The sequence below is a fragment of the Hylobates moloch genome, unplaced genomic scaffold (genome assembly GCF_009828535.3).
Source record: "Hylobates moloch isolate HMO894 unplaced genomic scaffold, HMol_V3 SCAFFOLD_6, whole genome shotgun sequence".
NCBI lineage: Eukaryota > Metazoa > Chordata > Mammalia > Primates > Hylobatidae > Hylobates > Hylobates moloch.
The window spans coordinates 25,299,184-25,323,228 of record NW_026652281.1 but is presented as its reverse complement, the minus strand read 5'-3'; positions in this window follow the sequence as shown (position 1 = coordinate 25,323,228).

Sequence of the window (24,045 nt, the reverse complement as noted above, 5' to 3'; positions counted from 1 at the left end):
CAACGTAATAATAACAAGACATGTCATTTCATGGGTACTTACCACATGAAAAGCATTTTGCCAAGCACCTCAAGTGTGATATTTTATTTAATTCTCACAATACTCTAGAAGGGAAATACTATTACTGTCTTTCTTTTACAGACAAGGAAATAAAGGCTTAGCAGAGTGGACGAAAACTTTACTACTGTGAAGAGGACTTTTCAACTTATCAAAATTTATACAGTGCTCTAGTGAAAACAAGAATAGGGGGAAAGTCCTGGTTGGATACATCTTATAGTTTAAGTCATACCTGACTAGTGACAACTATATTTGATAATGATTTGTAGTTTATAAAGCACATTGACCCAACATAGTTGATGCTTAAACCATAACCCTTTGAAGGAGGCATGGTCTGAGTCACTGCCGTTTGGATAGATGAGAAAGCAGAGGAGGTACCAAGAGGTAAAGTAGCAGAGCTGAGACTTAAAACCGCGTCTTCTAATTCTGCCATCAATTCTTCCTCTAATGTTCCACAGTGCAGGTTTGGGGATTTTCCCCTTGGGAATTTGTATAATCCAAATCTCAGACTCTCATCACTTGTTATGGTTACCGGCATGATCTGACCATCTCTTTTTAGCAGCTAACATGATGTATTCTAAATTATTACTGTAATGATCTCAGCCAGCTGATACTTTATTACATGTATTGAATATGAACTATTATAGGTGCTCTTTTATCTAATCCATATTTTAGTGAATGAATTATATAATTTGAACTTCTCTTGTTTAATATGTCTCTTGAGACAATATAAAATTACTGGAGTGAATTATACATAAAGAATGAAGGTGCCCATTGCAGTGACTGGCACAGGAATCTTGGCAGCTTCTCTGCATTCCCATCAGTGGGGACACCACACTGAGGAGACTGGCCAGTGCCATAGCACTGTAGGGGGCATGATCAAATCCCTGGACAAATTTTCCACACATGCTAGGTGTTAATGTGGAGCCTTCCCATGACTCAGAAAAGCTTAAAGGACAGAATTAAGTTCTGGTGCATAAGTCTTCTCCAGACTTGGAAACTACTGCAGTTCTGTTTTTAAGTTTTGGTGCTGAGGTTAAGTTTTGATACTTACTAGAAGTCTTCCTCAGACCAGGAAACAATGACAGGGCAGTGAGTTCCAATGCCATGTTTTGGTTTTGGTACTCACTATACATCCTCCCCAAAATGGGAAGAAACAGCAGCCTGTAGATTAAGTTTCAACACAAAGTAGTGAAGGTCTAACTGCACCAAATAACACTTGGGCAGAAGCTGGAAGAGGTGGCCATCTCTTCAAATGTGCAGGTACCAATGTAAAGACACAAGGAATGTGAAAACTCGGGGAAATATGACATCACCAAAAGAAACCAACAAAGCTCCAGTAATTGAACCAGAAAATTTGAAAAACTATTAAATGTCTGACAATGAATTCAGAGTAATCCTCTCAAGAAATTTCAGGGATCATAAGAAAATACAAGTAGAATATTAAATCAGATTTGGAAAACAATATAGGAACAAAATGAGAGATTTGACAAAGAAATAGAAACAATTTTTAAAAACCAAATAGAAATTTTAGAAATAAAGAATATAATAATGGAACTCAAAAACTCATTGGAAAACTTCAGCAGCAGGCTTGACCAAACAGGAGAAAGAATCAATGAACTCAAAGGTAGAGGATATGAAATTTTCCAATTAGAGGGGGAAAAAAAATTAGAGGACATCATCAAGTGAACTAACATTTGCATAATAGAAATTCTCAAAGGGGATGAGAGAGAAAAATGCATAGAAAGCATATTCAAGAAAATAACAGCTAAAAATTCCCCAAATCTGTAGAAAGAGGATAAGACCTAGGTGCAGTAAGCTCAGAGATCACCGATCAAATTCAATCCAAAGAGGAATTACCCAAGGCACATAATAATCAAATTATCAAAAATCAAAGACAACGAGCTAGGCATGGTGGTGAATGCCTGTAGTCCCAGCTACTTAGAAGGCTGACGGGAAAACATACCCTGAGCCCAGAAGTTTGAGTTCAGCCTGAGCAGCATAGTAAAAGCCTGTCCCTAAACCAAATTGTTTTTTAAATATCAAAGACAAAGAATACTGAAAGCATCAAGACAGAAGAAACATATCACATTCAACAAAGCCCCAGTACAGCTTTCCACAGATTTCTCAGCAGAATCCTTGCAGGGCAGGAGAGAGTGGGGATGATATATTCAACTGCTAAAAGAGAAAAAAACCTGACAGCCAAGGATACTGTACCCCAGAAAGATATCTTTTAAACACGAAGGAGTGATACAGACTTTCCCAGATGAACAAAAGCTGAGGGAGTTCATCAATACCAGATCTGTCTTATAAGAAATACTAAAGGGAATTCTGAAAGAAAAGAATACTAATATGCAGCAAGAAAACATCTGAACGTATTAAAAAATCACTCATAAAAGTATATAGACAGACTCAGAATAACACTAATTGTGGCATGTAAACCACTTCTATTTTTAGTGTGAAGACTAAAGAACAAAACTATTAAATACAATAATAACTGTAACAACTAAGAAATAGACAATGTAAAAATATGTAAATAAAGCAATCAGAAATTCAAAATGTGGGGGTGGGGAATGGTGTTAAAGTGTGGAGGTTTTTTTATTTCTTTGTGCTCAAAGTTAAGTTGTTATCAGTTTAAAACAATTTGTTATGAAATATTTTTCTTAAGTCTCACAGTAACCGCAAAGCAAATACCTATAATACATACACTAAAAATAAATAGTATGACACCAAAACATACTACTAAAGAAGACCACATGAACACAAAGGAAGAGTAACTGAAGAAAAGAAGAAAAAAAGATCCTCAAAACAACCAGATAACACATAAAAAAAATGCAGTAGTATGCTGGTAGGAGTGTAAATTAGTTCAACCATTCTGGACTAAATTAGTTCAACCATTCTGGACCTAAAGACAGAAATGCCATCCAACCCAGCAATCCCTTTACTGGATACATACCCAAAGGAATATAAATCTTTCTATTATAAAGACACATGCACGTATATGTTCACTACAGCATTATTCACAATAGCAAAGACATAGAATCAACCCAGATGCCCATCACCGATAGACTGGATAAAGAAAATGTAGTACATATACACCATGAAATACTACATGGCCATAGAAAAGAATGAAATCATGTCCTTTGCAGGGACATGGATGGAGCTGGGGGCCATTGTCCTTAGCAAACTAATGCAGGAACAGAAAACCAAATATTACATGTTCTCACGTGTAAGTGGGAGCTAAATGATGAGAATGCATGGACACATAGAGGGCAACAATACATACGGGGGCCTATCGGAGGGTGGCGGGTGGGTGTATATGTATACGCACCCAACATTGGAGCACCAAAATATATAAAACAAGTATGAATAGACCTAAAGGGATAGGTAGACTATAGTACGATAAGTAATAGTAAGGGATTTCAGCACCCTACTTTCAGCAATAGACAGAACATCCAGACAGAAAATCAACAAAGAAACATTGGAGTTAAACTGCAATCTAGATCTTATTTACAGAGCATTCCATCCAACAGCTGCAGAATATACATTCTTCTCAACAGCACTTGGAATATACTCTAGGACAGACCATGTGTGAGGTCTAAATAAGTTTTAACGAACTTTTAAAAGTGGAAATAATGTCAAGTGTCTTTTCTGACCACAATGGAATAAAACTAGAAATTTATAACAGAAAAAACATTAGCAACTATACAAATATGTGGAAATTAAACATCATGCTCCTGAACAACAAATAGGTTAATGAAAAACTTAAAAAGGAAATTTAAAAATTCTTGAGACAAATGAAAATGAAAACAGAACATACCAAAACCTATGGGACACAGCAAAAATAGCTCTAAAAGAGCAGTTTATCCCAATAAATGCCTACATCAAAAAAGTAGAAAGATCTTAAATAAATAACATAACTTCATACCTCATGGAAATAGAAAAACAAGAACACACAAAACCCAAAATTAGTAGAAGGAAAGAACTAATAAAGATCAGAAGATAAATAAATGAAAGAGATGTTTTAAAATACAAAAATTAACCAAATAGTGTTTTTTAAAAGATAAATTGACAAACATTTAGCTAGACTAAGAAAAAGGGAGAGGACTCAAATAAATAAAACCAGAAATGAAAAAGGAGACATTACAATTGATACCACAGAAATATAAAGGATCACGTAACTATATGCCAACAAATTGGAAAATCTAGAAGAAATTGATGGGTTTCTGGACACATACAATTTACCAAAATTGAATCATGAAGAAATAGAAAACTTGAAGAGAACAATAACAAGTAATGAGATTGAAGCAGTAATAAAGACTCTCCCATCAAAGAAAAGCCCAGGATCTGATCGATTTACTTTAAATATTTGGTAGAATTTCTGCTAAATTCTACCAAACATTTAAAGAACTAGTGCTAATTTTTCTCAAACTTTCAGAAAACTGAAGTGGAGAGAATACTTCCAAACTCGTTCTATAAGGACATTTTACACTCTTGACCAGTAATATATGGGAATTTCCATTACCACATTCAAGTCAATGTTTGGCAGAGTCAGTCTTTCTTATTTTATCCATTCTGCTAGGTGGGAAGTAGTATGATATTGTGGTCGTTTCCTATATTTTTAAATGAAAAATTAAAATGGTTAATAGTGATTGTTGCTTGTACGTGCCCAGAATATCTTTTTCTTTTCTTTTTTTTTTTTTTTTTTGAGACAGAGTCTTGCTCTGTCGCCCAGGCTGGAGTGCAGTGGCACGATCAGAATATCTTTAAAAGGCTGCACAAGGATCTAAACATGCTTGTTTTCCTTTGGTGAGCCCCTATTTGACTGGGACACAGGTGATGGAGATAGACTCTGCACCTGCAATCATTAGTTACTTTTGACTATTGAACCATGTTGTTATTATATTACTTATTGAAAAAAAACAAAATAGAGTTATTTTTTAAATCACTCAATTACTCACTGGGTCATGAACCTCTGACCTGCTCCTAGATTAGACAGGGCATATGAGTTGGGGTATTCTGAGTGGGGAGAAGGCACCTAGCTTAGTTCATTCAGGCTGCTATAAGAAAATGCCATTCGGTGAGTGGCTTATAAACAAATTTATTTCTCACAGTTCTTGGGGCTGGGAAGTCTGAGATCAAGACACCAGCAGATTCTGTGTCTGGTAAGGGCTCACTTTCTGGTTCATAGAAGGCACCTTCCTCACATGGTAGAAGGGACAAGAGAGCTCTCTGGAGTTTCTTTATAACGTACTAATGTCATTCATGAGGGTTTTACCCTCATGACTCAATCACCTCTCAAACACCCTACCTCCTACTACCATCACATTGGGGGTGTCAATTTCAAAATCATAAGATCTATACATTTGGAAAGGAGACGTTATTTCTTGTAAAAGATTACACCTGCAGGCTGGCCATCCTCAGGATGGGATGTGTAGCCTCCAGCAGATCCCCAAAAGCAGGCACTTCAAGGGAAGGAGGGAGGGAGGGAGGGGTAAGACAGGAATTTATGCTGAATAGTTTGGCCAAGTATGCACATTCCTCAGGACATAGGAGCAGCTATGGATATTCATGAAAGGGAGTTGTGATAAGCAAACATGCATGTTACATGCATCCCGTGTTCACTCTGGGGTGAAGACTTAACATTTAAATGCATTGCAGTTCAGGCCATATATGTCAAAAGGTGAAGGAGAGACACAAAGGTACTTAAGTGTGCAACCTTTGTAAAACTGGCCAGAACCAGATCAAGGTTGGTGGTCTCTTAACAGAAAAAAGTTACTGAAATCAGCCCCTTTTCCAATCAAAGCAATAGTTACGGCTTGTAGAACATGGGATCAGTTAGTTGTCACCTGGCAGTGGATGAGCTGTGCTTGTTTTAACATTGCTTATTTAGGCCAGAGCTTGTTTAGCTGCTAGAGAAAAAGAAAAACCTTGTGGTAGTTAGAACATCATTTATTCTTTAATTGTAGGGATGTGTGACTTAACCCTTGCCTGGCATGGCCTTAAGTCCTATTTATAACTTGGTATCTTATTGCTACAAAGAGTTCATTCTGTCAGTGTTATGATCTCTTTTTAACATTAATGCTGGTCACTTGTGTCTACATTGCAAATGGGAGGAATATAATGAGGCATGTCTGACCTGGCTGGTTAAGGTTTCTCTGGGATCCCAAAGTTGTTGGCCAAAAGGGGGTCAGTTTGGTTGGTAAGGGGGACTTATAATTTTACTTTTAGTTCTCAAGGATTAGATTTCAATATATGAATTGGTGTGGGGGACAGACACATTCAGTCTGTGGCAGCATTTTCTGCTTTCACTCCAGCCCTTACCCTCCCAGAAGACCTTAGGGTGTGGCTGGGTCAGGTAGATAGGAACCCCTACCTCCTTCCCACCTGAGGAGGTGGGACAGAGGAGACAGTCTTACTGTTGGGGTGCCATTGTGGTCTTCTATTTTGGGGTTGTGGGTTCTCTAATGTGCTCTCAGTGGCAGGTTCCAAGGCAGCTGTCTCCTGGGTCATATATGTGAGGCTTTGGTGGGGGTGGAGGCTGAAGAACCTGACCCATTCTCTGATGTGAAATATCCATTCCACTTGACCTCTTCCAACCTTCAATTCTAATCCCTGGGTTGTGGGTGTGGGTACACCCTGTTGCCTCTCATTTATGGTCCTCTTTGTGGGTTGCAGTAAGTTGGCTCAGGCCCAACTACTTTCCACAGCCTCCCTGGCCCCCCACCCCGGCTCCTCACACATCTGGTAGTGATGCAGGCTGCTCCTCTGCTGTCCTTACCGTGCCGTCTCTTACCAATTCCCTCCTCCCTGCTCAGGAAGCTGCACTCATAAGTCCAGTGCCTTAGCACATATTCAATAGGGGAATGAAATGACAGTCTCTCCTTCTTCAGGGACCATCAAATTCTGTGAGTAATTCCCTTAAAACCCTTCACAATTGGATTCCCAGTCAGGAGAGGAGAGAGAAGGAGAGAAAAGCCCCAGTACTCTCCCCTAAGTTGATCGCTCAGAGCTCTAACAATTTCTTCCTCCTCACTTTCCCAATCTTCTTGTATAGAATGCCTGAGTTAGGTGTTACAGGGATATATCTACTCATTCTTAGTATTCCCAGGGTATGAGTCTGCAACCAGGTATAGAGTGTTATTGTGTGTGTGTGTGTGTGTGTGTGTGTGTGTGTGTGTGTGTGTGGAGTAACACTGTGCAGGTGAGAGCAGACCCTGTGCAGGATGGCTTTCCAGTCCAGTGCTTCTCCAATTTTAATATGCATACAAAACGCCTGGAGATCTCATTAAACTCAGATTCAGGAAATCTAGGTGGGGTCTGAAATTCCATAGTTTAAAAAACATTTAATTGTGATAAAATACACATAACAAAATTTACCATCATAATCATTTTCAGTGTACAGTTCCAGTTCAGTAGTGTTATGTACATTCACATTGTTTTGCAACCATCACCACCATCAATTTCCAGAACTCTTTGATCTTGCAAAACTGAAACTCTGTACCCATTAAACACTGACTCCCCATTGCCCCCTACCCTCCGCTGCTGGCAACCATAATCTGCTTTCTATCTGTATGCATCTGACTGCTCTAGGTACCTTATATTAATGGAATCATACAGTATTTGCCCTTTTGTGACTGCCTTATTTCATGTAGTAAAATGTTCTCAAGATTCATCTTCGTTCTTATGTGTCATACATTTTTAAATTCTGCATTTTTAACAAGCTCCCAATGATGCTGATGCTGTGGTCCCAAAGACCAGACTTTCAATAGCAAGCCCTCTATTTAGGAGGTAATTACACATCTCTGTATTTAGCTGGGGCCAAGTCTTCAATTTGAGAGCAATAAGAAAAAACAAATTTGCTCTTTGCAATGGTTAATTTTGTGTCAGCTTGGCTAGGCCAACGTAGCCAGATATTTGGTCAAACACCAGCCTAGATGTCATTGTGAAGGTGTTTTCTAGGTGACATTAACAGTTTTTAAATCAGTAGACTTTGACTAAAGCAGATTACCCTCTAAAATATGGGCGAGCCTCATCCAATCGGTTGAAGGCTTTAAAAGAAAAAGACTGACGTCCTCTGTGGAAGAGGGAATTCTACCTCCACGTTGCCTTCAGATTCGAGCTGTAACATGAACCCATCCCTGGGGATCCAGATTGCCAGCTTGCCCTGCAGATTTTGGACTTTCCAGTCCCCACTATTATGTAAGTCAGTTTCTTAAAATACATCTCTCTATATACATAGCTACAGATTCCACTGGTTATATTACTAAGGAGGTCCTTAATATAGCCTCTTGCTATGGAACCTTGTTGTACATTCTATTATGAAACCATAATATACGGTATCATATTGTATACATTGTATTGTCTTTTGTTTTACATTAGTGGCCATCATTAGTATATTTCTAAGATGTACTCTTGGAGGGAGATCTAGCTGTAGTTCAGTGGGTCTCAAAGTTTAAATTCAAATCACCTGGAGGCCTTGTTAAACCACCTGTTACTGGGCCTCACCACCAGAGTTCCTGATTCAGTAGATCTAGATTGAGGCTCAAGAATTTTATTTTCCCAAGTGTTGCTGTTGGCTCAGAGGCCACACAGAGAATTACTGCTCTAATTCTTTCATTTCAATTGCTGTATGATATTCACTGTGCAATGGAATATATAATACAATATGTAAATTGTATAAAACATGGTTTATTTGTGATGGACATTTACATTATTTCCTATTTCAAAATGGCAAAGATTTTAGTTTTTGTCTCAGGCACACGGATGAGCTTTTTAAAGCAGTGGTTCTTCTCAGCTCCATCAGACACAAAGCCTCCTTTATATAACAGATATTTATAACTCTTCTTTTACTATGTTGAAATGAAACACATAGATAATACTGTAGGAGGGCTGGGCTCAATGGCTCACACCTGTAATCCCAGCATTTTGGGAGGCCAAGGCAGACTAATTACCTGTGGTCAGGAGTTTGAGACCAGCATGGCCAACACAGTGAAACCCCGCCTCTACTAAAAATACAAAAATTAGCCTGGCGTAGTGGAACATGAGAGGCTGAGGCAAGAGAATCACTTAAAATCAGGAGGCAGAGGTTGCAGTGAGCTGAGATCGTGCCACTGCACTCCAGCCTGGGCGACAGAGCAAGACTTTGCCTCAAAAAATAAAAAATAAAAAAATAAAAGGCCAGGCACGGTGGTTCACGCCTGTAATCCCAGCGCTTTGGGAGGCTGAGGCAGGCAGATCACGAGGTCAGGAGATCGAGACCATCCTGGCTAACATGGGGAAACCCTGTCTCTACTAAAAATACAAAAAATTAGCCAGGCGTGGTGGCAGTCACCTGTAGTCTTAGCTACTCGCCTGTAGTCCCAGCTACTCGGGAGACTAAGGCAGGAGAATGGCGTGAACCTGGGAGGCAGAGCTTGCAGTGAGCTGAGATTGTGCCACTGCACTCCAGCCTGGGCAACAGGCTGGAGTCTCAAAAAAAAAAAAAAATTATAGGACGACAGAAGTGCAAATGAACCTGAAGGGACTAAAGGTTTCAGCAGGGCTGGTTCCTTCTGAAGTCTCCAGGGAAAAATCGTTCATTCCTTGCCTCTTCCAGCATCTGGAGGCTGCTGCAATTTCTGGGTTTCTTAGTTCACAGCAGCAGCACTTTGATCTCTGCTTCCTTCCTCATATTACCTCCCCTCCTCAGTACTATCACCCTCTCCCTCTGCCTGTGTCTTACAAAGAAACTCATGATTACACCAATAGGCCCATCGAAATAATCTATAATAGGATTATCTCTCTACCTCAAGATCCTGAATTACACCTTCAAAATCTCTTTTGCTATGTAAATCAACATATTCACAGGGTCCAGGAGTTAGGAAGTAGACATCTTGGGTAAGCCATCTCAGCCTACCATACCATCTTTTCTTATTTTATTAATACTTTTGAGAGGTGAAGCCAGCTGGACTTCTGGGGGACTTCGAGAACTTTTCTGTCTAGCTAGAGGATTGTAAACTTACCAACCAGTGCTCTGCGTCTAGCTAAAGGATTGTGAATGCACCAATCAGCACTCTGTAAAAACACACCAATCAGCACTCTGTAAAATGGACCAATCAGCACTCTGTAAAATGGACCAATCAGCAAGACATGGGCAGGGACAAATAAGGGAATAAAAGCTGGCCACCCCAGCCAGCAGCTGCAACCTGGTGGGGTACTTTTCCTTGCTTTGGAGTCTTTGCTTTTTAGCTCTTCACGATAAACCTTGCTGCTGCTTACTGTTTGTGTCCATGCCGCCTCAAAGAGCTGTAACACTCACTGTGAAGGTCCGCGGCTTCATTCTCGAAGTCAGTGAGACCAAGAACCCACCGAAAGGAACCAACTCTGGACACACTTTCAAAAATCAATAATGGATGTTGAATTTTATTAATGCCTTTCTGGCATCTAAACATGATTATATGATTGTAAAATTATTTTTTTGCTTAGATTTATTAATATGGTAAAGTACTGGTTTTTTAGTGGTGAAAGATCCTTGCATACCTAGTATAAATTTGGTCATGGTACATTATAATTTGGGTGTGCTGCTGGATTCTGTTAGCGAGTATTTGGAACATTTAAGAAGTTTGCATTGATATTCAAACAAGTGAGATAAAGCTCTAGCGCCCTAGAGCACACTCACAGGCACATATTCTTTCTCTCATCACTTTGCCGAGCTTTGGTGTAAATATTATGTTTATTTCACAAAAAGTTTTTTGGGAAGTTTTTCTTATATTTTTGTATTTTAGGATAGTTTAAGTAACATTTAAATAATCTATTTCCTAAGGTTTGGTAGAAATCCCCTGTGAAACCACTTGGGTTTAGACCAATTTCTAGAGTTTAGATATTTGACAACTTGCTCAATTTCTATCACTGATTGGTCTCTTAAACCTTTCATCGGAGTTTTAAAATTTACTTTCATTGAATAGACCAAAATAGATTTTAATAACTTGCTATGAATCTGTTTTCCCCCTTTATGATAATTTATTTTCTGTGTTTATACTTTTTTCTTTTTTTAATTAGTTTAGGCAATAGTTTATCAATGTTATTTCAGAGAAGCAGTTCTTAGATTAGTTCTATAACTTTTATTTTCTAATTTGTTATTTTATGTCTTTGTGCTTTCATATTTATTCCACTCTCTAGTTCTGCTTTTTAAGTTTTTTATTTTATTTATTTATTTATTTTGAGATGGAGTCTCACTCTGTCTCCCAGGCTGGAGTGCAGTAGTGCAATCTCAGCTCACTGCAGTCTCTGTCTCCTGGGTTCAACCAATTCTCCTGCTGTAGCCTCCTGAGTAGCTGGGATTACAGGCGCTGGTCGACAGACCCAAATAATTTTTGTATTTTTAGTAGAGATGTGGTTTCTCCACATTGGCTAGGCTGGTCTTAAACTCCTGACGACAGGTGATCCTCCTGCCTTGGACTCCTAAAGTGATGGGATTACAGGAGTGAGCCACCACACCCAGGCCTCTAGTTCTGCTCTTGTATTATTTGAGTGTACTAACTTTTTAAAATGTTTACTTAATGTCTTTTTTGGTAATATCAATTGATACTATGACTTTTCCTCTGAGTATTGTATAAGTTTGGTAATATAAAATTTTTAGCATAATTTAATATTTATATTTTGTATCCTTAAAGAAATATAATTTTATTAATTTTGATATAAGATTTCTACCTGGTTTTCAGCTTTTATTTTTTACTTTTTATTTTGAAATAATTCCAAATTTATAGAAAAATTGAAAATAATTAGGATTACCAAGAATGTTAACATTGTGTCATATTCGCTTTATCATTCCCTTTTTTCGTGTATAGATATATAGAATTTTTACGTGTGCACATTTTTAGAGTAGGTAGCATACATAATGCCCCTGTAATCCTTTCACTTCTGTATGCATGTCCTCATAATAAGTATTCTCTTACATTTCCACAGAATGGTGATATCAGCCTCGTTTTAAAAGTGAGGAAACTGAAGTACAGAAACTCACCTCTCCTGGAATCCTCCATCCCTCTTACAAAGATAGAAATTTATGTGTGTTCTTCATCTTTTTTTTCCTACTTACTTTCTATTTTGAGATAGCTGTGTATTCATATACACAACTGTAAGAAATAATACAGAGAAATTCTGAATACCCTTCACCCAGTCTCACCTAATAATAACATTCTGCATAACCGTAGTATAATATCACCACCTGGAAACTGACATTGATATAATCTTCCAAACTTATTTAGATTTCACAGCTTTACATGTACCCTGGAGTGTGTGTTTATGTACAGTTCTATGCAAAATTTTTAAATTCTGGTAAAATACACTTAACATAACATTTACCATTTTTAAGTATAATTCAGCAGACTTAAGTATTCATATTGTTGTGCTACTGTCACCATTATCCATTCACAAACTTTTTTAATCTTGCAAACTCTGTACTAATAAACAGTAACCTCCCATTTCTCCCTTTACAGCCCCTGGCAACCATCATCCTGTTTTCTGTCTCTATGAATTTGACTATTCTAGGTACTTCATATAAGTGGAATCATTCGGTATTTGCCTATGATTGGTTTATTTCACTTAGTGTAATGACCTTGAGCTCCATCTATGTTGTAGCATGTGTCAGAATTCCCTTCCTTTTTTTAAAAAAAATTACTTTAAGTTTATGAGTACATATGTAGGTTTGTTACATAGGTAAAAGTGTGTCCAAGGCAGATCTGGTAGTAATAAATTTCCTCAGCATTTTCTTGTCTGAAAAGGTTTTTATTTCTCTTTCACTTACAAAGCTTAGTTTTGCCAGACATAAAATTCTGGGTTGGAATGTCTTTTTTTTAAAGAATGTTAAATTTTGGGAACCAATCTCTTCTGGCTTGTAAGGTTTCCACTGAGAGGTGTGCTGTTAGTCTGATGAGCTTCCCTTTGTAGGTGATCTGGCCTTTCTCTCCATCTGCCTTTAACATTATTTCTTCTATTTCGACCTTGGATAATCTGATGATTATGTGTCTTGGGGATCCTCTCATGGAGTAGCTTACTGGGGTTCTCTGCATTTGCTGAATTTGAATGTTGGCTTGTCTAGCTAGGTTCAGGAAGTTCTCATGGATGATACCCTGAAATATGTTGTCCAAATTGGTTTCATTCTCCCCATCTCTTTCAGGTCACCAATCAGTCATAGATTCAGTCTCTTTATATAATCTTGTAGTTCTTCTTGGAGATTTTGTTCATCCTTTTTTATTCTTTTTTCTGTCTTCTTTTTTTTTTTGCGACAGAGTCTCACTCTGTTGCCCAGGCTGGAGTGCAGTGGCATGATCTCAACTCACTGCAAACTCCACCTTCTGGGTTCAAGCAATTCTCTTGCTTCAGCTTTCCAGGTAGCTGTCATTACAGGCGCACACCACCTTGCCCAGCTAATTTTTATATTCTTAGTAGAGATGGGGTTTCGTCATGTTGGCCAGCCTGGTCTCAAACTCCTGACCTCAAGTGATCCACCCACCTCGGCCTCCCAAAGTGCTGGGATTACAGGCGTGAGCCACCGTGCCTTGCCTGCCTGTCTTATTTCAGAAAGACAGTTTTCAAGCTCTGAGATTCTTTATTCTGCTATTTATACTTGTAACTGTATAATGAAATTCTTTTGTGTTTTTCAGTTCTATTTGTGTTTTCAGTAAGTTCAGTTACATTCTTCTTTATACTGCCTATTTTGTCTGTGAGCTCCTGAAATGTTTTATCATGATTTTTAGCTTCCTTGCATTAGGGTACAACATGTTCCTTTAACTCACTGAAGTTCATTTTTATCCATATTCTGAATTATACTTCTGTCGTTTTAGCCATCTCAGCCTCAGCCCAGTTCTGAACCCTTGCTGGAGAGGTGATGTGGTCATTAGAGGGAAGAGGGCACACTGGGTTTTTGAGTTTTCAGCATTCTTGCGCTGAATCTTTCTCATCTTTGTGGACTTATCTACCATCAGTATTTGAGGTTGCTGACCTGTGGATGGGATTTTCATTTTCTTTTAACTGTCTGGCCACTTTTCCATAGGGCTGCTGTGGTTTGCTGGGGGCCTGCTCCAATCCCTAGTTACCTCAGATTTTCCAGTACCTGGAGGTATCACCAGTGAAGGCTGCAAAACAGCAGATGGCGGCCTGCCCCTTCCTCCGTGAGCTCTGTCTCAGGCAGGTATGGACCTGTTGCCAACCTGAACACATCTGTAGGAGGTGGCTAGAGACCCCAGTTGGGAGGTCTCACCCAGTCAGGAGGAATGGGATCAGAGACCTGCTTAAAGTCACAGTCTGGCCATGCTTTCATAGAGTAGCTGTGCTGTGCTGGGGTACTGCTTCCGCCCCCCCTTGGCTTGGGCTCTCCAAAGTCTGGAGGCTGGAACAGCTAAGTTGCCCAAACAGCAAAGATGGCAGCCCACCCCTCCCTCTCAAAGCTCTCTCCCAGGAAGTTTTCAAATCTCTGTTGGCCAGAGAACACTGGCAGGGGTGGCTGGAGGGCCCAGGTGGGAGGTCCTATCCAGTGACAAGGAATGAATCAGGGACTTACTTAAAAGAAGTGCTCTGGCCGTGTATTGGTAGAGCAGTTGTGCTGTGCTGGGGGATCCCTTCCACCTGGGGTCAGTTTGAACTCTCAAAAGCCCACAAGCCGGAATGGCTGTTGCCCAAACGACTAAGATGGTGGTCCACCCCTCCAACTGGGAATTCTGTCCTGAGGCTAATTTAAATCTCTGTCAGCTGGAGGACACCAGTAGGGGTGCGTGGAGGCCCCAGTTAAGAGGTTTCGCCCAGTGAGGAGAAATGGGATTAGGGAACTGCTTAAAGAAACAGTCTGGCCACATTTTCATAGAGCAGCTGTGCTGCGCTGGAGTATTGCTTCTGCCCTGGTCAGCATAGGCTCCCCAAAGCCCACAGACTGGATTGTCTGAGTCACCCAGACAGAAAAATGGTGGTCCATCCCTCCCCCTGGGAACTGCATCCCAGGAAGAATTAAAATCTCTGTCATTGAGACACCAGCAGGGGTGACTGGAGGCCCTGGTTGGGAGGTCATACCCAGTGAGGAAGAATGGACTGGGGACCCATTTAAAGAAACAGTCTGGCCACATTTTCATAGAGCAGCTGTGCTGTGCTGGGTCAATATTGTTGCCAGTGGTTGGCTGGAATTCCAAGCCAGTGGGTCTTATCCTGTGAGGCACTGAGAAAGTGGGGTCCACCAAGTGTTGCTGCTCGGTACCATGGATTCAGACCCCTTCCTTGGGGCATGTATGGAGGTCCAACCTCCTGCCTTGCGGGAGTTGCAGTCACTTTTGCTGGGAAACCCAGAGCTGGAGTAGGTAAAGCTCCGTGGCCAATGTGCATGCCTGAGTGGCTGCGCTGCTGAGACTCCATGTAGAAATGTATGTCAGACTGAAGGCCCTAGTGGAGTGAATTCACAAGGGGATCTCCTGACCCAAGGGTTGCAAATGTCCAAGGGAGAAGCATGGTTTCCCAGGGTCACACATTCACTCACTGCTTCTTTGAGCAGGGGAGATTCCTTGGGTTCCATTTTGCTCCCAGGTAGGCCATTGTTTTGCCATGCATTTCTTCATTCTCCATGGGTCATGTTGTTTCCTTGATTTGTCTCCATGGGTCAAATACCTGGATGTTTCAGTTGAAAATTCTATATTTACTTCCCCTTTTGTTCCTCTCCATGAGAACCATGCACTGTAGCTGCTTCTAGGTGGCCATCTTGACCCAAACCCCTCCCTCTGTTTTTAGACTAAGTACTATTTCATTGTATATACACACACTGCATTTTGTTTATCCATTCATACGTCAATAGACACTTGAGTTGCTTCTATCTTTTGGCTATTGTGATTAATGCTGCTATGAACATGAGTGCGCAAATATCTCTTCGAGTTCCTGCTTTCAATTCTCTTGAATATTAAAAAGATAGGAAAAAAAAAACCAGGGTTTTTCCTACTCTCTACTCAGTTGCTCAATACAACAGTTCTGACATAGATGTGTGGGTTGGTTTTGTCTGGTTTTGTTGTTGATTTTTTAAAATAATTGCTAATGCATGTAACACATTGCAGGATGCAAGTCACTTTCTCATATATTATGTCTTTTAGTTATTTTTTTTAAGTTCTGGAATACATGTGCAGAATGTACAGGTTTATTACCTAGGTATACATGTGCCACGGTGATTTGCTGCACCTATCAACCCATCATTTAGGTTTTAAGCTCCACATGCATTAGGTATTTGTCCTAATGCTCTCCCTGCCCTTACACCCAACCCTGACAGGCCCTGGTGTGTGATGTTCCCCCCGCTGTATCCATGTGTTCTCATTGTTCAGCTCCCATTTATGAATGAGAACATGTGGTGTTTGGTTTTTTCTTCCTGTGTTAGTTTGCTGAGAATGATGGTTTTCAGCTTCATCCATGTCCGTGCAAAGGATATTAACTCATTTATTTTATGGCTGTGTAGTATTCCATGGTGTATATTAAACACATTTTCTTTATCCAGTCTATCATTAATGGGCATTTGGGTTGGTTCCAAGTTTTTGCTATTGTGAACAGTGCTGCAATAAACATACGTGTGCATGTGTCTTTACAGTAGAATGATTTATAATCCTTTGGGTATATACCCAGTAATGCGATTACTGGGTCAGATGGTATTTCTGGTTCTAGATCCTTGAGGAATTGCCACACTATCTTCCCCAATGGTTGAAATAATTTACACTCCCACTGACAGTGGAAAAGTGTTCCTATTTCTCCACAGCTTCACCAGCATCTGTTGTTTTCTAACTTTTTAATAATTGCCATTGTAACTGGCATGAGATGGTATTTCACTGTGGTTTTGATTTACATATCTCTAAGACTAGTGATGGTGAGCTTTTTTTCACGTTTTTTGGCCACATAAATGTCTTCTTTTGAGAAGTGTCTGTTGTTTATATCCTTTGCCCTCTTTTCGATGAGGTTGTTTGTTTTTTTCTTGTAAATTTGTTTAAGTTCCTTGTAGATTCTGGATATTAGACCTTTGTCAGATGGATAGATTACAAAAATTTTCTCCCATTCTGTAGGTTGCCTGTTCACTCTGATGATAGTTTATTTTGCTGTGCAGAAGCTCTTTAGTTTAATTAGATCCCATTTGTCAATTTTGGCTTTTGTTGTCATTGCTTTTGGTGTTTTAGTCCTGAAGTCTTTGCCTATGCCTATGTCCTGAATGGTATTGCCTAGGTTTTCTTCTAGGGTTTTTATGGTTTTAGGTCTTACATTTAAGTCTTTAATCCATCTTGAATTAATTTTTGTATAAGGTGTAAGGAAGGGGTCTAGTTTCAGTTTTCTACATATGTCTAGCCAGTTTTCCCAGCACTATTTATTAAATAGGGAATCCATTCCCTATGACTTATTTTGTCAGGTTTGTCAAAGATCAGGTGATTGTAGATGTGTGGTGTTATTTCTGAGGCCTCTATTCTGTTCTATTGGTGTATATATCTGTTTTGGTACCAGTACTATGCTGTTTTGGTTACTGTGCCTGTAGTATAGTTTGAAGTCAGGTAGCGTGATGCCTCCAGCTTTGTTTTTTCTTTTTTGCTTAGAATTGTCTTGACTATATGGACTCTTTTTTGGCTTAATATGAAATTTAAAATAGTTTTTTTCTAATTCTGCCAAGAAAGCCACTGGTAGCTTGATGGGAATAGCATTGAATCTATAAATTACTTTGGGCTGTATGGCCATTTTCATAATATTGATTCTTCCTGTTCGTGAGAATGGAATGTTATTCTATTTGTTTGTGTCCTCTTTTATTTCCTTGAGCAGTGGTTTGTAGTTCTCCTTGAAGAGGTCCTTCATGTCCCTTGTAAGTTGTATTCCTAAGTATTTTATTTTCTTTCTAGCAATTGTGAATGGGAGTTCACTCATGATTTGGCTCTCTGTCTGGCTATTATTGGTGTATAGGAATGCTGGTGATTTTTGCACATAGATTTTGTATCCTGAGACTTTGCTGAAGTTGCTTATCATCTTAAGGAGTTTTGGGGCTGAGACGATGGGTTTTTCTAAATATATAATCATGTCATCTGCAAACAGAGACAATTTGACTTCCTCTCTTCCTATTTGAATACCCTTTATTTCTCTCTCTTGCCTGATTGCCCTGGACAGAACTTCCAATACTATGTTGAATAGGAGTGGTGAGAGAGGGCATCCTTATCTTGTGCTGGTTTTCAAAGGGAATGCTTCCAGCTTTTGCCCATGCAGTATGATATTGGCTGCGGGTTTGTCATAAATAGCTCTTATTATTTTGAGATATGTTCCATCAATATCTAGTTTATTGAGAGTTTTTAGCATGAAGGGGTGTTGAATTTTATTGAAGGCCTTTTCCACATCTATTGAGATAATCATGTAGTTTTTGTCATTGGTTCTGTTTATGTGATGGATTATGTGTATTGATTTGCATATGTTGAACCAGCTTTTTATCCCAGGGATGAAGCTGACTTAGTCGTGGTGGATAAGCTTTTTGATGTGCTACTGGATTTGATTTGCCAGTATTTTATAGCAGATTTTCACATAGATGTTCATCAGGGATATTGGGCTGAAATTTCCTTTTTTAGTTGTGTCTCTGCCAGGTTTTGGTATCAGGATAATGCTGGCCTCATAAAATAGGTTAGAGATGAGTCCCTCCATTTCTATTGTTTAGAATAGCTTCAGAAGGAATGGTACCAGCTCGCCTTTGTACCTCTGGTAGAATTCGGCTGTGAATCTGTCTGGCCTTGGGCTTTTTTTGGTTGGTAGGGTATTAGTTACTGCCTCAATTTCAGAGCTTGTTATTCGTCTATTCGGGGATTTGACTTCTTCCCAGTTTAGTCTTGGGAGCATGTATGTGACCAGGAATTTATCTATTTCTTCTAGATTTTCTAGTTTATTTGTGTAGAGATGTTTATAACATTCTCTGATGGTAGTTTGTATTTCTGTGGGATGAGTGGTGATATCCCCTTTATCATTTTTTATTGTCTGTATTTGATTCTTCTCTCTTTTCATCTTATTAGTCTAGCTAGCATTCTATTTTGTTAATCTTTTCAAAAAATCAGCTCCTGGATTTATTGATTTTTTGAATGGTTTTTTGTGTGTCTATCTTTTTCAGTTTGGCTCTGATCTTAGTTATTTCTTGTCTTCTGCTACCTTTTGAATTTGTTTGCCCTTACTTCTCTAGTTCCTTTAATTGTGATATTTGAGTGTCAATTTCAGATCTTTCCAGCATTCTGATGTGGGCATTTAGAACTATAAATTTTCCTCTTAACACTGCTTTAGCTATGTCTCAGAGATTCCGGTACATTGTCTGTTTTCATTGATTTCGAAGAACTTCTTTATTTCTGCCTTAATTTCATTATTTACCCAGTAGTCATTCAGGAGCAGGTTGTTCAATTTCCATGTAGTTATGCGGTTTTGAGTGAGTTTCTTAATCCTGAGTTCTAATTTGATTGCACTGTGGTCTGAGAGACAGTTTGTTATTATTTCTGTTCTTTTGCATTTTTCTAGGAATATTTTACTTCCAATTATGTGGTCAATTTTAGAATACATGCTTTGCAGTGTTGAAAAGAATGTATATTCTGTTGATTTGGGGTGGAGAGTTCTGTAGATGTCTATTAGGTCTGCTTGGTCCAGAGCTGAGTTCAAGCCCTGAATATCCTTGTTAATTTTCTGTCTCATTGATCTGTCTAATATTGACAGTGGGGTGTTAAAGTTTCCCACTATTATTGTGTGAGAGTCTAAGTCTCTTTGTAGGTCTCTAAGAACTTGTTTTACGAATCTGGGTGCTCCTGTAGTGGATGTGTGTATATTTAGGATAGTTACCTCTTCTTGTTGCATTGATGCCTTTACTATTATGTAATGCCCTTTATTGTCTTTTTTTATCTTTGTTGGTTTAAAGTCTGTCTTTATCAGTGACTAGGATTGCAACTCCTGCTTTTTTTTGCTTTCCATTTGCTTGGTAAATTTTCCTTCATCCCTTTATTTTGATCCTATGTGTGTCTTTGCATATGAGATGGGTCTCCTAAATACAGCATATCCATGGGTCTTGACTGTTTATCCAATTTGCCAGTCTGTGTCTTTAAATTGGGTCATTTAGCCCACGTGCATTTAAGGTTAATATTGTTATGTGTGGATTTGATCCTGTCATCATGATGCTAGCTGGTTACTTTGCCTGTTAGTTGATGCAGTTTCTTCACAGTGTCATTGGTCTTTATAATTTGGTGTGTTTCTGCAGTGGCTGGTACCAATATTTCCTTTCCGTATTTAGTACTTCCTTCAGGAGCTCTTGTTATGTAGGCCTAGTGGTGACAAAATCCCTCAGCATTTGCTTGTCTGTAAAGGATTTTATTTCTCCTTTGCTTATGAAGCTTAGTTTGGCTGGATAAGAAATTCTGCACTGAAAATTGTTTTCTTTAAGAATGTTAAACATTGGCCACCACACTCCTCTGGCTTGTAGGGTTTCTGCAGAGAGATCTACTGTTAGTCTGATGGGCTTCCCTTTTTAGGTAACCTGACCTTTCTTTCTGGTTGCCCTTAACATTTTTTTCCTTTGTTTCAACCTTGGAGAATCTGACGGTTATGCGTCTTGGGGTTGCTCTTCTCGAGGAGTATCTTGGTGTTCTCTGTATTTCCTGAATTTAAATGTTGGCCTGTCTTGCTAAGTTTGGCAAGTTCTCCTGGATAATATCCTGAGGTGTGTTTTCCAAGTTGGTTCCATTCTCCCCATCACTTTCAGGTACACCAATCAATCGTAGGTTTGATCTTTTCACTTGGAAGCTTTGTTTCCCATATGTCTTGGAGGCTTTGTTAGTTCCTTTTCGTTCTTTTTTCTCTAATCTTGTCTTCATGCTGTATTTCAGTAAGTTGATCTTCAGTCTCTGATATACTTTCCTTCACTAAATTGATTCAGCTATTAATACTTGTGTATGCCTCATGAAGTTCTCACACTGTGTTTTACAGCTCCATCAGGTCATTTATTTTCCTGTCTAAACTGATTATTCTGGTTAGCAGTTCCTGTAACCTTTTATCAAGGTTCTTAGCTTCCTTGAGAATTTAGTTAGGACATGCTACTTTACTTGAGTTAGGACATGCTACTTTAGCTCAGAGGAGTTTGTTATTACCCCGTCTGAAGCCTCCTTCTGTCAATTCATCAATCTCATTCTCTGTCCAGTTTAGTGCCCTTGCTGGAGAGGAGTTGTGATAATTTGGAGAAGAGGCATTTTGGTTTTTGGAATTTCCAGCGTTTTTCCACTGGTTTTTCCTCATCTTCGTGGATTTATCTTCCTTTGATCTTTGAGGCTGATGACCTTTGGATGGAGTGTTTGTGTGGGGGTCCTTTTTGTTGATGTTGATGTTGCTGCTTTCTATTTGTTCGTTTTTCTTCCAACAGTTAGGCACCTCTACTGAAGGTCCACTGCATTTGCTGGAGGTCCACTCCAGACTCTGTTCACCTGCGTGTCACCAGTGGATGCTGCAGAATAGCAAGCCTGCTGCCTGCTCCTTCCTCTGGAAGCTTCATCCCAGAGGGGCACCAGCCTTCTGCCAACTGGAGCTCTCCTATATGAGGTGTCTGTTGACCTCTGTTGGGAGGACTCTCCTAGTCAGGAGGCATGGGGGTCAGGGACCCACTTGAGGAGGCAGTTTATCCCATAGCAGAGCTCAAGTACTGTGCTGGGAGAATCCTCCTTGTCAGGATCAGTGGCTCTCTTCAGAGCCACCAGGCAAAATTTTAAGTTCACTGAAGCTGTGTCCACAGTCGCCCCTTCCCCAAGGCACTCTGTCCCAGGGAGATGGGAGTTTTATCTCCAAGTCCCTGACTGGGGCTGCTCCCTTTCTTTCAGAGATGCCCTACCCAGTGAGGAGGAATCTAGAGTGGCAGCCTGGCCACAGCTGCTTTGCCACGCTATTGTGAATTCCACCCAGTCCAAACCTCACAGCCTCCTTAGCACTGTCAGAGGAAAACCGCCTACTCAAGCTTCAGTAATGGCAGACGCCCCTCCCCCAACCAGGCTCCATTGTCCCAGGTCGACTTCAGGCTGCTGTGCTGGCAGTTAGAATTTCAAGCCAGTGGTTCTTAGCTTGCTGGGCTCCACAGGAGTGGGACCTGCTGAGCGAGACCACTTGGCTCCCTGGCTTCAGCCCGTTTTCCAGGGGAGTGAATGGTTCTGTCTCCCTATGGTTCCAGGCACCACTAGGGTATGAAAAAAAAAACTGCAGCTAGTTCAGTGTCTGCCCAAACAGCCACCCACTTTTGTGCTTGAAACCCAGGGCCCTGGTGGTGTAGGCACCCGAGGGAATCTCCTGGGCTGAGGATTGCAAAAATTGTGGGAAAAGTTTAGTATCCAGGCCAGGTAGCAGTACTTCATTGGCTTCTCTTGGCTGGGGCAGGGAGGTCCCCCAGTTCCTTGCACTTCCCAGGTGAGGTGACACCCCACCCTGCTTCTGCTTATCCTCTATGGGCTGCACCCACTGCCTAACCAGTCTCAATGAGATGAACTGGGTACCTCAGTTGGAAATGCAGAAATCACCTCCCTTCTGCATTGATCTCACTGGGAGCTGCAGACTGGAGATGTTCTTATTCAGCCATCTTGCCAGATCCCCTTGTTGTTGTTTTTAACTACACACCAACCAAGCAATTGTGCAGCAAATATCAGTTAGGTGTCTCCTTATTTAATTCTACCTGGAGAATAACATCCTCTACTTTAGACATCAATCTTATGTAGTAGGCTCTCACCTATCCCTCTGACCAACCAGGTATAAATGAGAGTTCTCACGACCCCTCTCTGGGTTGCATTAATCAGAAAGGGTGGCTCACAGAACCCAGGGCAACACTTTACTTACATTTACTCATTATTATAAAGGATCTTATAAGGAATACAGATGAATACTCAGATGGAAGAGATACATAGTGTGATGTGTGGGAGAAGGGGCATGGAGCTTCCATGCCCTCTCCAGGTGCCTCACTCTCCAGGAGCTGGCACATGTTCAGCTGTCTTGAAATTCTCCGAATCTAATCCTTTTGGGTTTTTACAGAAGTTTCATTATGTAGGGATGATTGATTAAATTGCTGACCATTGATGATCAGCTTAAGAGGATGGGAGGGTGAGGCTGAAAGTCTCAGTCTTCTAATCATGTGTGTTGGCCTATTAGCTATTTATTTGCATGTCTTTGGAGAGATGCCTATTCAAGTCCTTTGCCATTATTAAATCAAGTTCTTTTGTTGTCATTTTTTAGTTGTAGGAGTTCTTTATATATTCTAGATATTTACCCCTTATTAGATTTATGATTTGCAGATGTTTCCTCCCATCCCATGGGTTGGCTTTTCACTCTTTTAATTATATCCTTTGCAGAGAAGTTTTAAATTTTGATATAGTCCAATTTATTTTTTTCTTTTGTGGCCTGCAGTTTTGGTGTCATATCCAAGAAATTGCTGCCAAACCCGATGTCATAAGGATCTCCTCATATGTTGTCTTCTAAGAGTTTTATAATTTTAGGTTTTAATTTAGGTTTTTGATGCAGTTTTAGTTAATTTTTATATATGATTTAAGATAAAGGTCAAACTTTTTTCTTATGCATGTGTATATCCAGTTTTCCCAACACTATTTGTCGAAAAGACTGTACTTTCCCCATTGAATGGTCTTGGCACCTTTATAAAAATCATCTAACCATATATGTGTGGGTTTATTTCTGGGCTCTCAATTCTAGACAGTTGGTCTATATGTCTGTCTTTCTGCCAGTACCACACTATTTTGATTATATAGCTTTATAGTAAGTTTTGAAATCAGGAAATGTGCAAACTCCAACTTCATTTTTTTTTTCAGGATTGTATTTGTTATTCAGAGTCTGCTGATGTTTGAATGGTGGTGTCCTCTCCAAAGTTCATGTTGAAACTGAATCCCCAATGCAACAGTATTAAGAGATGTAGCCTTTGGAAGGTGACTAAGTCATTACTAAGTCTTGGGGGCTCTGCCCTCATGAATGGGATCAGTACCC